We start from the raw sequence: 12,189 nt of genomic DNA on the forward strand, positions 1-12,189 counted from the left end.
GGAGACCCCCTGCAGGCCCAGGCAGTCCCGGAGTGGGCGCCTTCCTGCCCCACTTGCCATCCAGGCTTCCCAGGCCTGCCCCCGGCTGGTCCCCGCACCGAGCCCTTGACTCGGTTTTGGCTCCTGGTGCTGACATGGGCTGGGACTCTCTTGAGTCTGCATGGTCCGCAATTACTACTGCCGCTGTCAGGAACAGTGGCGGACTCCCTGTTTCCAGCGGTGCTGCTCTGGGTCCCATCTCCAGGGAAAGGCAATGCTCACGCCGGGCTGCACTTCCGACAATGGCCAGTAGAGAGGGGCCGGGCAGCTCTGATGCGGCGCTGAGGCTGCGCCCGAGACCAGGGGTGCAAGGACAGCTTCCTCCCCTCAACCAGGGCACCAGGACAAGGTGGCTGTCGCTAGGACAGGGGCAGATGGAGGGGGTGGGGATGGCCTCTAAGCGGGGGGTGCCTGCCTGGCAGGGGAGCCCCAGGAATGGCGGTCGGACTTCGGGTCCCGGCCAAGGCAGAGAGAATGGCTGCAGCAGATCGCGGGGTGGTGGGGGCCAGGCGGGTGAGAGCTTAGCCTGCGTATGCCTCCCGCAGACCCCGGTGTGATGGCCTTCCCCCTGGCCAGGACGCTGTCCCCTGTTGAGTCCCACAGAACAACCTGTGAGCCTGGCTCCCCAGGAGGGGGTTCAGCCCAGGCCCCCAGGCACATGGTAGGCAGAGCCTGCCCCCCCACCCCAACTCAGGATTCCCAAGGTCTGGGGTCCTGCTCGCTCCCCACCCCCGTTTCCTCCCACACTCAGCCTGACCCCAGGTTTCAGCGGGGAGAGGCCACTTCCCTCAGCCAAGGAAAACGAGAACCCCCAGAGTACAAGAGGAGGCTGGGGCAGGTCCCCTTGAGTGTCACTCCCTGCACCCCCTGCCTAGGCCCACTCCCGCTGGTGCTGGGGTTTGCACTGGTGGAGGAGGCCCCTGCTCAGCCCATCCTGGAGGGTCCCAGTGCCACCAGAGCTAGGGGCATGGCAACATCAAGGATGGTCCAGGGCCCCCCGATGCGGGATCAGTGTGTGGGGTGCAGGGCCCCCCAATGTGGGGTCAGTGTGTGGGGGGCGCAGGGACCCCTCGTGCCCAGGGCACTTTGGGGCACTGTCCCACAAGGCACCCCTGTCTCAGAGGAGGGGTCCTGGCAGACAGCACGGCAACTCCTTTCCAGAACCCAGCTCCACGCTAACCTGCCCACAGCAACCCCTCAGAGCCACATCCCCTGCTGCATCTGGCCTGCAGGGGTGTCCCAGGACAGGCCCAAACCAGCCCAGCCTGCAACTGCCCTCCTACCCTGAGGATGGGAGTGAGCTTTCCAGAGGACATAAGGACGCCAGGCCTGGATCTTCTGGGCAGGAAAGGGAGTGGGTCCTGAAGGACTGTGCCCCACAGCCCTAGCACCACAGCCCCAGCACCAGGTGGACTGCAGCGCAGTGGGTTGGCCAGCGACAGCCTGGGAGAAGCCGCCACCCCCGTCACCAGGCTGGAGACGGCCCATTAGGGCCTCAATCACGTCTACCTTTGAGGGTGCCTGCCATGCCCTGGGAGATCCTGGCATCTTTACAGGACTAGAAGCAGGAGACAGAAGAGTGTCTGCCCCGGGCTCGCAGACAGTTTGAATGGTGAGTAAGACAGGGTTTTATTGAGTGAAAAGAAAGAAAAGGGGGAAAGAAGGACTCTCACAAGGCCAGAGTCTCTGCTACAGTGCTTCCTGCCAGCAGCTAGAATCCCAGGTTCTACACAGAAAGAAGAGGTGCCAGGCTCCTCCCTGCTACAAAAGACTGCGCCACTTCCCGAAGCTCCACCCCAGTGCACAGGCCGGTTGGAGCTTTTCCGGGGGGCTCCACCCCAGTGTACAGGCCGGTTGGGGTTTTTCCCAGGACCCCTTCCCACCTAGCAGTCTCACCATGACCAGCTCATTCTTTTTGCTATATCTACATATTCTTAAATAGATTTAATGCATGTTTTGATAATTTACATATTTTGTGGACATTTCTATTTATCTAACCCACTGAATCCTTTTTGGTGGCTTTGTAACATTCCATTATATTAACTGACTTATTCGACTCTCTACCACTGTGCATTTGGGTTGCTTCCCCTCTTTTCACTGTTGTGCACTGCAGCTATAAATAATTTTGTAAGGACTATCTTCTTTTGGGTTACTTCTCTGCGATACATTTCCAAAAGTGGTATTAACCGCTTAATAAGAATAAATAGGTCGGGCGCGGTGGCTCGCAACTGTAATCCCAGCACTTTGGGAGGCTGAGGCAGGTGGATCATGAGGTCAGGAGATCGAGACCATCCTGGCTAACACAGTGAAACCCCGTCTCTACTAAAAACACAAAAAATTAGCCAGGCGTGGTGGCAGGCGCCTGTAGTCCCAGCTACTCCGGAGGCTGAGGCAGGAGAATGGTGTGAATCTGGGAGGTGGAGCTTGCAGTGTGCCGAGATCGCACCACTGCATTCCAGCCTGGGTGACAGAGCGAGACTCTATCTCAAAAAACAAAAAAAAAAAAACAAAAAAGAATCAATAATGTTATAGCACTAAGTGTCTATTGCTAGCCACACTCCTCAGAAACTCGGTGCACACTGTCATTAACCACGTGTATGCGCTTATTTCCCTATGGCCCTTACAACATTGGGCTTGATAATTTTCATTTCATTTTACTGATTTTATAGGTGTAATACATGTATTCATTCCTCACTTTCTGCCAAAGAATATTTAAAGTCTATTTAAAAGATAAATGCAATTCAGCATAACAGACTAGAAAATAAAAAGAATAACAACTGTAATACCAGCGCTCTGGGAGGATGAGGGAGAATATCGATTGAGCCTAGGAACTCGAGACCAGCCTGGGCAACATAGTGAGACCCCATCTCTAGTAAATATAGATAGATAGGTATTAAACAATTTTTTAAAAATTATAAACAATAGGCCAGGCACGGTGGCTCACCCCGTAATCCCAGCACTTTGGGAGGCTGAGGCGGGCAGATCACCTGAGGTCAGGAGTTCGCAGACCAGCCTGGCCAACATGGTGAAACTCTGTCTCTACTAAAAATACAAAAATTAGCCGGGCATGGTGGCACGCACCTGTAATCCCAGCTATTGGGAGGCTGAGGCAGGAGAATCACTTGAACCCGGTAGGTGGAGGTTGCAATGAGCCGAGATCGCGCCATTGCACTCCAGCCTGGGGGACAAGAGAGAGACTTTGTCTCAAAAAATAATAAAAATTTAATAAGTAAACAAAAACAAACAAACAAAAGAAACATGGAGAAACCCCACAAGCAGAGCCACAGATGACAAGACAGAAATGTTTTCCTGGAAGATGTCTAAATTAGTCAAGAGTCAGCCCATACATCTATCTGTCTCTAACTAAACTTTTTAGCAATCATCACTAAGATGAAAACAGTTACATAACTCAGGGTTCAAAAGATGAAAGCAAACCAATCCTTCAGGTGAAATTCTGACACCAAAATCAAAAATTTCTCCCAAGGGTTCTCATAAGGATGTCACGATAGAAGAGCATGAATAAGGCCGAGAACAAACCCCCAGGACTGGTTGTCACAGACCCCATCTACCACAGGCCAATGACATCACACGCCAAGGGCCGATACATCCTGTGGAAGCCTGCAGCAGCCTGACTGTCTGGCTTAACTCTAAAAGGATGGCAGGACACTCGGGGTCAGGGGCAGTCACCTCATTCCCTCAGTGAAAATGGCTAAGCACTCATGGCACTTTGTGATTACCTTGACTGCAGCCCTTGTTACTATCAACTAGTTACCCATATACGTGCCATTTATTTGAACTAAAATTGATCCCTCATCTATAAAGGCCTAGGTACGCTGGGTGGGGTGGCTCATGCCTATAATCCCAGCACTTTGGGAGGCCAAGGCAGGTGGATCACAAGGTCAGGAGACTGAGACCATCCGGGCTAATACAGTGAAACCCCGTCTCTACAACAAAATACAAAAAATTAGCCGGGCGTGGTGGCACCACCTGTAGTCCCAGCTACTTGGGAGGGTGAGGCAGGAGAATCACTTGAACCCGGGAGGCAGAGATTGCAGTGAGCCGAGATTGCACCAGCCTGGGCAACAGAGTGAGACTCTATCTCAAAAAAAAAAAAAAAAAAAAAAAAGCCTAGGTACTACCTTTAATAAAGTTTAGATATTTCACCATATTAAGCCCTTATTTATATTCATGACTTCCCACTGTTGCCTTCTACTTTATCTGAGTTTTATTTTTTATCGCACAGACTTTTAAAAAGTTAATACAATTAAGCCTTTTACCCGGTCATTAAAAACAATTCTTTTGGCCGGGTGCAGTGGCTCACGCCTGTAACCCCAGCACTTTGGGAGGCTGAGGCAGATGGATCACCTGAGGTCAGGAGTTTCAGACCAGCCTGGCCAATAGGGTGAAACCCCATCTCTAATAAAAGTACAAAAATTAGCTGGGCGTGGTGGTGTGCACCTGTAGTCCTGGCTACTTGGGAGGCTGAGGCAGGAGAATTGCTTGAATCCGGGAGGCAGAGGTTACAGTGAGCCGAGATGGTGCCACTGCACTCCAGCCTGGACAACAGAGTGAGACTTCATCTCAAACAAAACAAAACAAAACAAAACAAAACAAAACAAAACAGAAACAAAAACCAACTTTTCAATTTTCTTTAAAAAAAATAATAATAATAAGACAAGGTCTCACTGTGTTGCCCAGGCTGGTGTCAAACTCCTGGGCTCAAGTGATCCTTCTGCCCTGACTTCCCAAAGTGCTGGAATTACAGGTGTCAGCCACTGTACCAGAGCAAAACAATTTTTCGATAGTTCAATTTTAGCTCCTCTCCACTGCTGAAATACATGTTCTAATCTACTCCCCAACCCCCACACACAGTCTTGGTCTCTCACACAGGCTGGAGCGCAGTGAGTGGAGTGATCTCACTGCAACCTCTGCCTCCCAGGTTCAAGCGATTATCCTGCCTCACCCTCCCAAGTAGCTGGGATTACAGGCATGAACCACTACACCCAGCTAATTTTTGGTTTATTTTGTTTGTTTGTTTGTTTGTTTGTTTGTTTGAGACAGTCTCGTTCTGTTGCCAAGGCTGGAGTGCAATGGTGGGATCTCGGCTAACTGCAATCTCCGCCTCCCGGTTCAAGTGATTCTCCTGCCTCAGTCTCCTGAGTAGCTAGGATTACAGGCATCTGCCACCACGCCCGGCTAATTTTTGTATTTTTAGTAGAGACGGGGTTTCACCATGCTGGCCTGGCCTCAAGTAATCCGGCTGTCTTGGCCTCCCAAAGCTCTGGGAGTAAAGGCATATATCCTAACTATATACCCAGCCTATATCCTAACTACTTTCTTCTCAATTTTTTCATGTTTAGCTCTTTGATTTGGCTGGAATGCAAGGCGCATGCTACGAAACACAGAACTAAAATAAACTCTATACAGGTATCTGTCATCATCAGCAGTAGTTAGTAAAGTGCGATCTTGTTCCCCCTCGTCCTCCCAGTTGTCATATAACTTGCTCCTGAGAAATGAAATCTATTTCTGAAATCTCTGGTTTATTTCACTGTTCTATATTTTCATTTTTTACCCAAATCTCGTCTAGGTGTGATGACTTTCATTTTAGAATATATTTAAAAGTCTGCTGAATTTAGAAGCCTCCCTGCTTCACAAATTCTTGCTTTTTACCCCTCACAAAAAAATCATATGGTATGTTTGTTTCCTTGTTTTCATAGAATAACGTAACATTATAACTTAAATGATATTTTAAGTGTTTATACTGACCTGCAAAGTATTTTTCGTATTTTTCTTTTCTTTTTTTTTTTTTTTTTTTTTTTTTGAGACAGAGTCTCGCTCTGTCACCCCGGCTGGAGTGCAGTGGCATGATCTCAGCTCACTGAAACCTCTGCCTCCCAGGTTCAAGCGATTCTCCTGCCTCAGCCTCCTGAGTAGCTGGGACTACAGGTGTCCTCCACCATGCCTGGCTAATTTTTGTATTTTTAGTAGACACAGGGTTTCATCATGTTGGCCAGGCTGATCTTGAACTCCTGACCCCAAGTGATCCACCCGCCTCAGCCTCCCAAAGAGCCAGGATCACAGGTGTGAGGCACCACGCCCCACCACCATCAAACTGTCTTTTAATTCTTTAGATGAACTTCTAATTTGCTACATTAAATTCTCAATATTTAACATTCTTTATTGCTGTTGTCTTTAAAAATTACTATTTTTAAAAAACATGCTAGGCTGTTTAATTTTCTTATCACTAGTATGTACACTGTAAGTAAATTTTTTAGACTTATCTTGCCATGTTGCTATATTTGTACTTTTATTACTGTTCTGTTTTCCCTTGGATTTTCCTAAGATTCTTTCTTTCCTGGATTTCCTAAAAATTACATTTGCATTCCTTCTAAAAGCACTCATTACTCATTACATGATTAGTAGAACTCAAGCCACTGTACCAATTCTATAAAAAGGTCAAGAAAATGATCAGATGGCTTTCAATTTAAATGGGAAGACTGAATACAATCATTATAATATTCTATAATTACAAACAAGGACAAAGTAATGTGGGGCATACCGTCAGTCTCACTTTTTCTTACTGGAGCTGTCTCCTTCTCTAGATAGGTACTGTGGCAGCAGCAGTTAAGTGTGCTTATTTTATACTAACGCCTGCTGTGAGATGGTGGTGACCACATCTTTCTAGCGATGCCCGCGAGAAAGATTGTTACCTTCCTGCTCTGCGGTGTGAACCCAAGTAGATCCAGAACTACTCTATGAGAAAAGTCCTGATGTTACCCACCCTACCACTACAGTTGACTGTGAAAGGAGGATGAGCCTCGATCTGAGCATGCTCTGTACGTCAAATGCACAGGTTTTCATTACCACCACCCCACATCTCTATTTCCAGTTCTCCAAAGAGACTTCCATCTACCCCTCATCTATGAATTGATGAAATACATTTACCTTATAAATTCTCTAAGTTTCATTTCTGACAAATACATCCATGGACTACACTTTAGATCTGCTGGAGATATTTTTTCAGAGAACTAGTTTTAGTTTTATGCCTGGGACTTTTTTGTATTTTTAGACAAGAGTCTTGCTGTGTTGACTAGGCTGGAGTGCAGTGGTGCCATCTCGGCTCACTGCAACTTCGCTTCCCAGGTTCATGTGCCTCAGCCTCCCTTGTAGCTGGGATTATAAGTGAGTACCATTGCACCAGCTAATTTTTGTATTCTTAGTAGACACGGGGTTTTGCCATGTTGAACAGGCTGGTCTCAAACTCCTGGCCTCAAGTGATCCTCCTGCCTTGGCCTCCCAAAGTGCTGGGATTATAGGCATGAGCCACCACGCCCAGCCCATGCCTGGACTTCTATGTAGGTAATCACAGTAGTAGCTACATGAAGAACATGTCCATAAGAACATGTTTATCAACTCCAAGTACCATCAAATTATGACCCTGTTCTCTCACTCTTATTTTAAATTCATTCTGTAAACCTCAAATCCTTTCAATAAGTAGAATGGGTCTGTATAACAAAAGGACTACCATTATGGAGTGTGACATTTTTTCTCTCTTTTTTTTTTTTTGAGACAGAGTTTCGCTCTTCTTGCCCAGGCTACTAGAGTGCAATGGTGCGATCTTGGCTACTGCAATCGCCACCTCCTGGGTTCAAGCAATTCCTCTGCCTCGGCCTCCTGAGTAGCTGGGATTACAGGTGCCTGCCTCCACGCCTGGCTAATTTCTGTATTTTTAGTAGAGATGGGGTTTTACCATGTTGGCCAGGCTGGTCTTCAACTCCTGACCTCAGGTGATCTGCCTGCCTCGGCCTCCCAAAGTGCTGGGATGACAGGTGTGAGCAATCACGCCCGGCCAAGATGAGCTTTTTTTTTTTTTTTTACTATTAAGACCTCAAGTCTAACTTTAACATGGGTGACAGCATTTTAACTGATATTTGAATTTTCTTTTATGGTGCTATAATTTAACTTGTTATTGTTTAATTTATTTATTTTTCTTTAGAAGTGGCATTTCACTACATTGCCTAGGAGGGAATGTAGTAGCTGTTCACAGACGTAACTGTAGCTCACTGCAGCCTCACATTCCTAGGCTCAAGCAATCCTCCTGCCTCAGCCGCCTCCTGGGTAGTGGGGACTACAAGTATACACTGCAGTGCCCAAATCTGTCCTTTTAGTTCATGTATTTTCTGCAAAACTTATGCATTCATTCAGTATTCTTAGGTAGTTTACAGATGGTTTTACACCTTTCTTTTGCACCGAATTTTAGCACTTAACTTAGAAGAAACTATATTCATTCTTGTGATTATTATTACAGGTTTGAGCATTCCTAACCCAAAAATAAAAAATCTGAAATGCTCAAAAATCCCAAATTTGTCAGTGTCGATATGACACCACAAGTAGGAAATTCCACACCTGGCCTCATGTGATGGGCTGTAGTCAAAAAGCAGCCAAAACTGTTTCATGCACAAAACTGCTTAAAATGTGGTATAAAATTACCTTCAGGCTATGTATGTAAGGTATATATTCAACAAATGAATTCTGTGTTTGGACTTGGGTCCCAGTCCCAAGTTATCTTAAATATGTGTAAATATTCCAAAATCTGGGAAAACCCCAAAATCTGAAACACTTCTGGTCCCAAGGCTCTCGGATAAGGGATACTCAACCTGTAGTGCTCGCTTCCAACTAGAAACCCTCTGAGCTCCTTTTAGAGACCCAAGAGGCCTGTCTTACTGGTGTCAAGGGATCATGTTCTCCTCCCCGAGCCCCGCACAACCCCTGTAATTTTACAATACAATGCAGAAAACTCCTTTTCTATTCCTACTGCAGTTTATGCTCCAGTACAGTACTGCTCTCATAATGTAAAAGAACTCCCCTGCCACTCTCTCATCCTGCTTTCCATTCTTATAGGACTTACCACTATGTAACAGATCTCTTTATTGTCCATTTCCCCAACTAAAATGTTAGCTCCACGAGGGCACTGTTCACCACCATATCCTCATGCCTAGAACAGGGCCAGGCACATGATTAGTGCTCAGTATGGGTTGACTGAATGAATGTGGACATTTATTACCATTCCTCCCTTTATAAGATGCTGAAGACAATTCTCCATAGATTTCTTTCTACCTATCTGTGAGCAGAGGCAATGACTGCCTTTGTTTTGCAACATCTTTTCAAGGATATCTGTATAACAAACAGCTTTGGGAGACAGAGTGCCTCCTTCAAGAGAAAATGGTAGACTGCTTACTGTCCAATAAGGATCCCTAAGTCCAAGGTTCTTCTCCTCTAATACAACTCACTGCATGCACAGGCTTTCCCTGGTCTTCTCTGCATTATCCCATAGGAACAGATACTCAGGGGATAAGCACAAATGCAAATGCACTGGCTACTGCTACTGCTGTAAGAAACTGGCCTTTGTGTCTGACCTAGGAGACTCGTGTCTTTGACCAGTATCTGTGAAACCGTGGGAGGTTAGGGTTAATTTGTTAGCCTGCAAATAAGGTAACTCTCAGGCCCCCCCTCAGTGTTTGCCAAAGGAGCAAAGTGAGAGCAGGTTTGTGCTGGTAAGTTCTTTTAGACTCTACAAAACTCCAAAAGGTTTGTCATAGTTTTCCAAGAAAAAAGGATAGTAGAGCAGTGAAAGTAAACCCTTTTCCTCAAGTACTCTCTAATCATTGTATGGGATCATCTTTTCTATAACATCTGAGGTAAAGCTGTCATTTTATTTTTCTAAAATAAATTTTTTACTTTGTGATTACAACATTGAAAGTTGGGTGTCTTTCTTTGACTATTACGCTGAGAGGCACTCCATACACTTTCTTAACGGTCTGGCTGAGATCTTTGTTTTCACCTCCAGTTTTGAAAACCTTTGACTATTTTCCTTAACTATGATTTCTGTGTATTTCATCTGGAACTCCTGTCATTTCAATGTGAATCACCACAATCGATTTTCTGGGTTCATTAAGTTTTGTCTGTACTGATGTTAACTGCTTCATCTATTTAGGTTTTAGTTTTGACGTCCTTTTTTTTTTTTTTTTTTTTTTTTTTTTTACCAATTTGTGCTGCCTTAAGTAGTTTTTTAAAGGAAAATAAACATATGAGGGCTTTAATCCTCTTGAAAAATGAAACGCTAACATTTCAAGTGTGCCAGGCATGCAGTCCTCATATTCTGAGAAAGTCCATCTCACCAGGGAATATATCTTGAGGGCATCAGTACCTAGCAGAACACAGATTTAAACATTTCCACATTTAGATGAAGAAAACAGGGCAAAACTAACTGATTTTCTCAAATTAAATTACTGGCAAAATAAAGGTGGTGGGAACCGTTAAGGTACATATGCTCATTTTGCATCTCCGAAAACAAACCAACCAAAAACCAGAAATCCGTCATTTTCAGCAGCTAGACAGTGTCTAAGGAACGCACATGTTCTTCACAAAGGTCATCATAAAATTATTTTTAGCGTAAGAAATGTTTCAACCCTTGCCTTCCCTTTACTGAATGAAATGTGTAGTGGGCTAAGAAATCCAGTAACTCCCACGTTACAAGTTGCACAAGAGACACACAGTGCAGACAGGAATGTCCAGATTGCTAAAAAGCAGAATTCCCGAAGACATTTTGTTCATTTAAAATACTTTGATGTCACTAGAGTCTGAGCAGATACAGCGTGATTCATGAAACCTGTAGTGTCCTATTGGCCATTTTTTACTAAGTAAGTGGAATTATTAAACATGTGGTACTAAAAATCAGAGGACACACTCCTGAATAGCAGTCCATTAATGTAACCGAGAGATCAGCTTACTTTGCTATTTACCTGCTGGTTACTTCAGGTTTCTAACCTTGGGGAAAGTCAAAAGTATTCATAGATGAGAAAAGATGAACCAGCTTTTCACGAATTATGGCAAGTGATTTAAAGAAAAAAAAATCTTGTAAGAGGCAGCTAAGCTTCCTTCACCACATCAACGAGGGCGGGGCTAAGGGGCTGCCCATGCTTGAACCTCACTTTTGTAATTAGAACCACTGGGCTCAGCTCTTTCCCCTAAACCAGCATGTGGAACAAGACCGCTTGCTAGATCTTTCTGTGGTTCGTAAGTGTGATGACTGAGTTTTCACACTGGGTTTTCATGTGTGAGATATGCCTCCCTCAAACCTTGTTACAACACTGGCACATTGCCTGTCGGATGTGAAGAAAGATGAAAAAAAGACTTCATGCTCATAAGGGTGGAATTTGCTCTGACAGGGTTCAGCTTGGCAGTGCTTGCTGAACACTTCCTGAATCTGGACTTCACTCATTGTGAGAGTCTCACAGAGGTTCTTCAGGTGAGGGTTATTGTCTTTAACTTCTTCTGGAACACACTATGTTACTGTCTCCAAAACATCTGCAACCTCTAACGAGTACTTGCAGAAGCCCTGAATGCTATACATATTTGCCTCCTCCACCAATTTTTGGCTGCTCTGCTGCGAGCCAATGCTTGCTTATCGCCTCCTTCAGCTGCTCTTCTACTTGACTTCTTCCATGAGTATCTTGTCTGTAGAAGGACTATCTGTCCCCCATTTTGTTTGGATCCACGTCCTCTTCCAAGTGCTAGCAACTGTTCTTTTGTTTTCTAGCTGTGTGCAGAACTGAGAAGGCCTGGAGACAATGCCAACACCGGGAGACTGCGTGGCACCAGCCTCACGCATAGAGCCGCCATGGCTGCCCCGGGATGATGATTTAAGTTTCCCCTCGCCTATCACTATATGCTTCTATGACACGTTTTTAATTTTTTTATTCCTTCAACATAATTATCAAATACATCTTTCATCTACTTTTGTTCCTTATGACTTATAGATGCTGAGAGCTCAGAGCTATTTCCACTGCCTCACTTCTCATCCTCAGTGCTTCTAGTTTTAAAATTGGGTCCTGGGTTGCTACGCCTGCTGAAGTTCTCACAATAATTAAAGCCTATTTGCTGGTTAAAGTTGCTCTGTTTTGGATACATACTTCTGTTCTTCTAACAGTAATTACATAGTAGGGCAAACTACTCCTTGCATAAATATATAGTTTAGAACAGTGGAGTCATTATAAAGTATAGGAAGACACTTATCTTTCTACTTATTCTGGGAAAGAGCATGGGAATGAAGATATAGCCGTGTCTTCAACTTGTATTTTTTGTCCTCAT

The 12,189-nt window shown here is 45.2% G+C and overlaps 1 pseudogene; it reads left to right on the plus strand.

Annotated features, from left to right (window-relative positions):
* Positions 1-11,100: 11,100 nt before the first annotated feature.
* On the plus strand, positions 11,101-11,211 carry LOC112209932 (small nucleolar RNA U13; annotated as a pseudogene).
* The last annotated feature ends 978 nt before the right edge of the window (positions 11,212-12,189 follow it).

This window comes from Pan troglodytes, chromosome 6 (assembly GCF_028858775.2).
Source record: "Pan troglodytes isolate AG18354 chromosome 6, NHGRI_mPanTro3-v2.0_pri, whole genome shotgun sequence".
NCBI lineage: Eukaryota > Metazoa > Chordata > Mammalia > Primates > Hominidae > Pan > Pan troglodytes.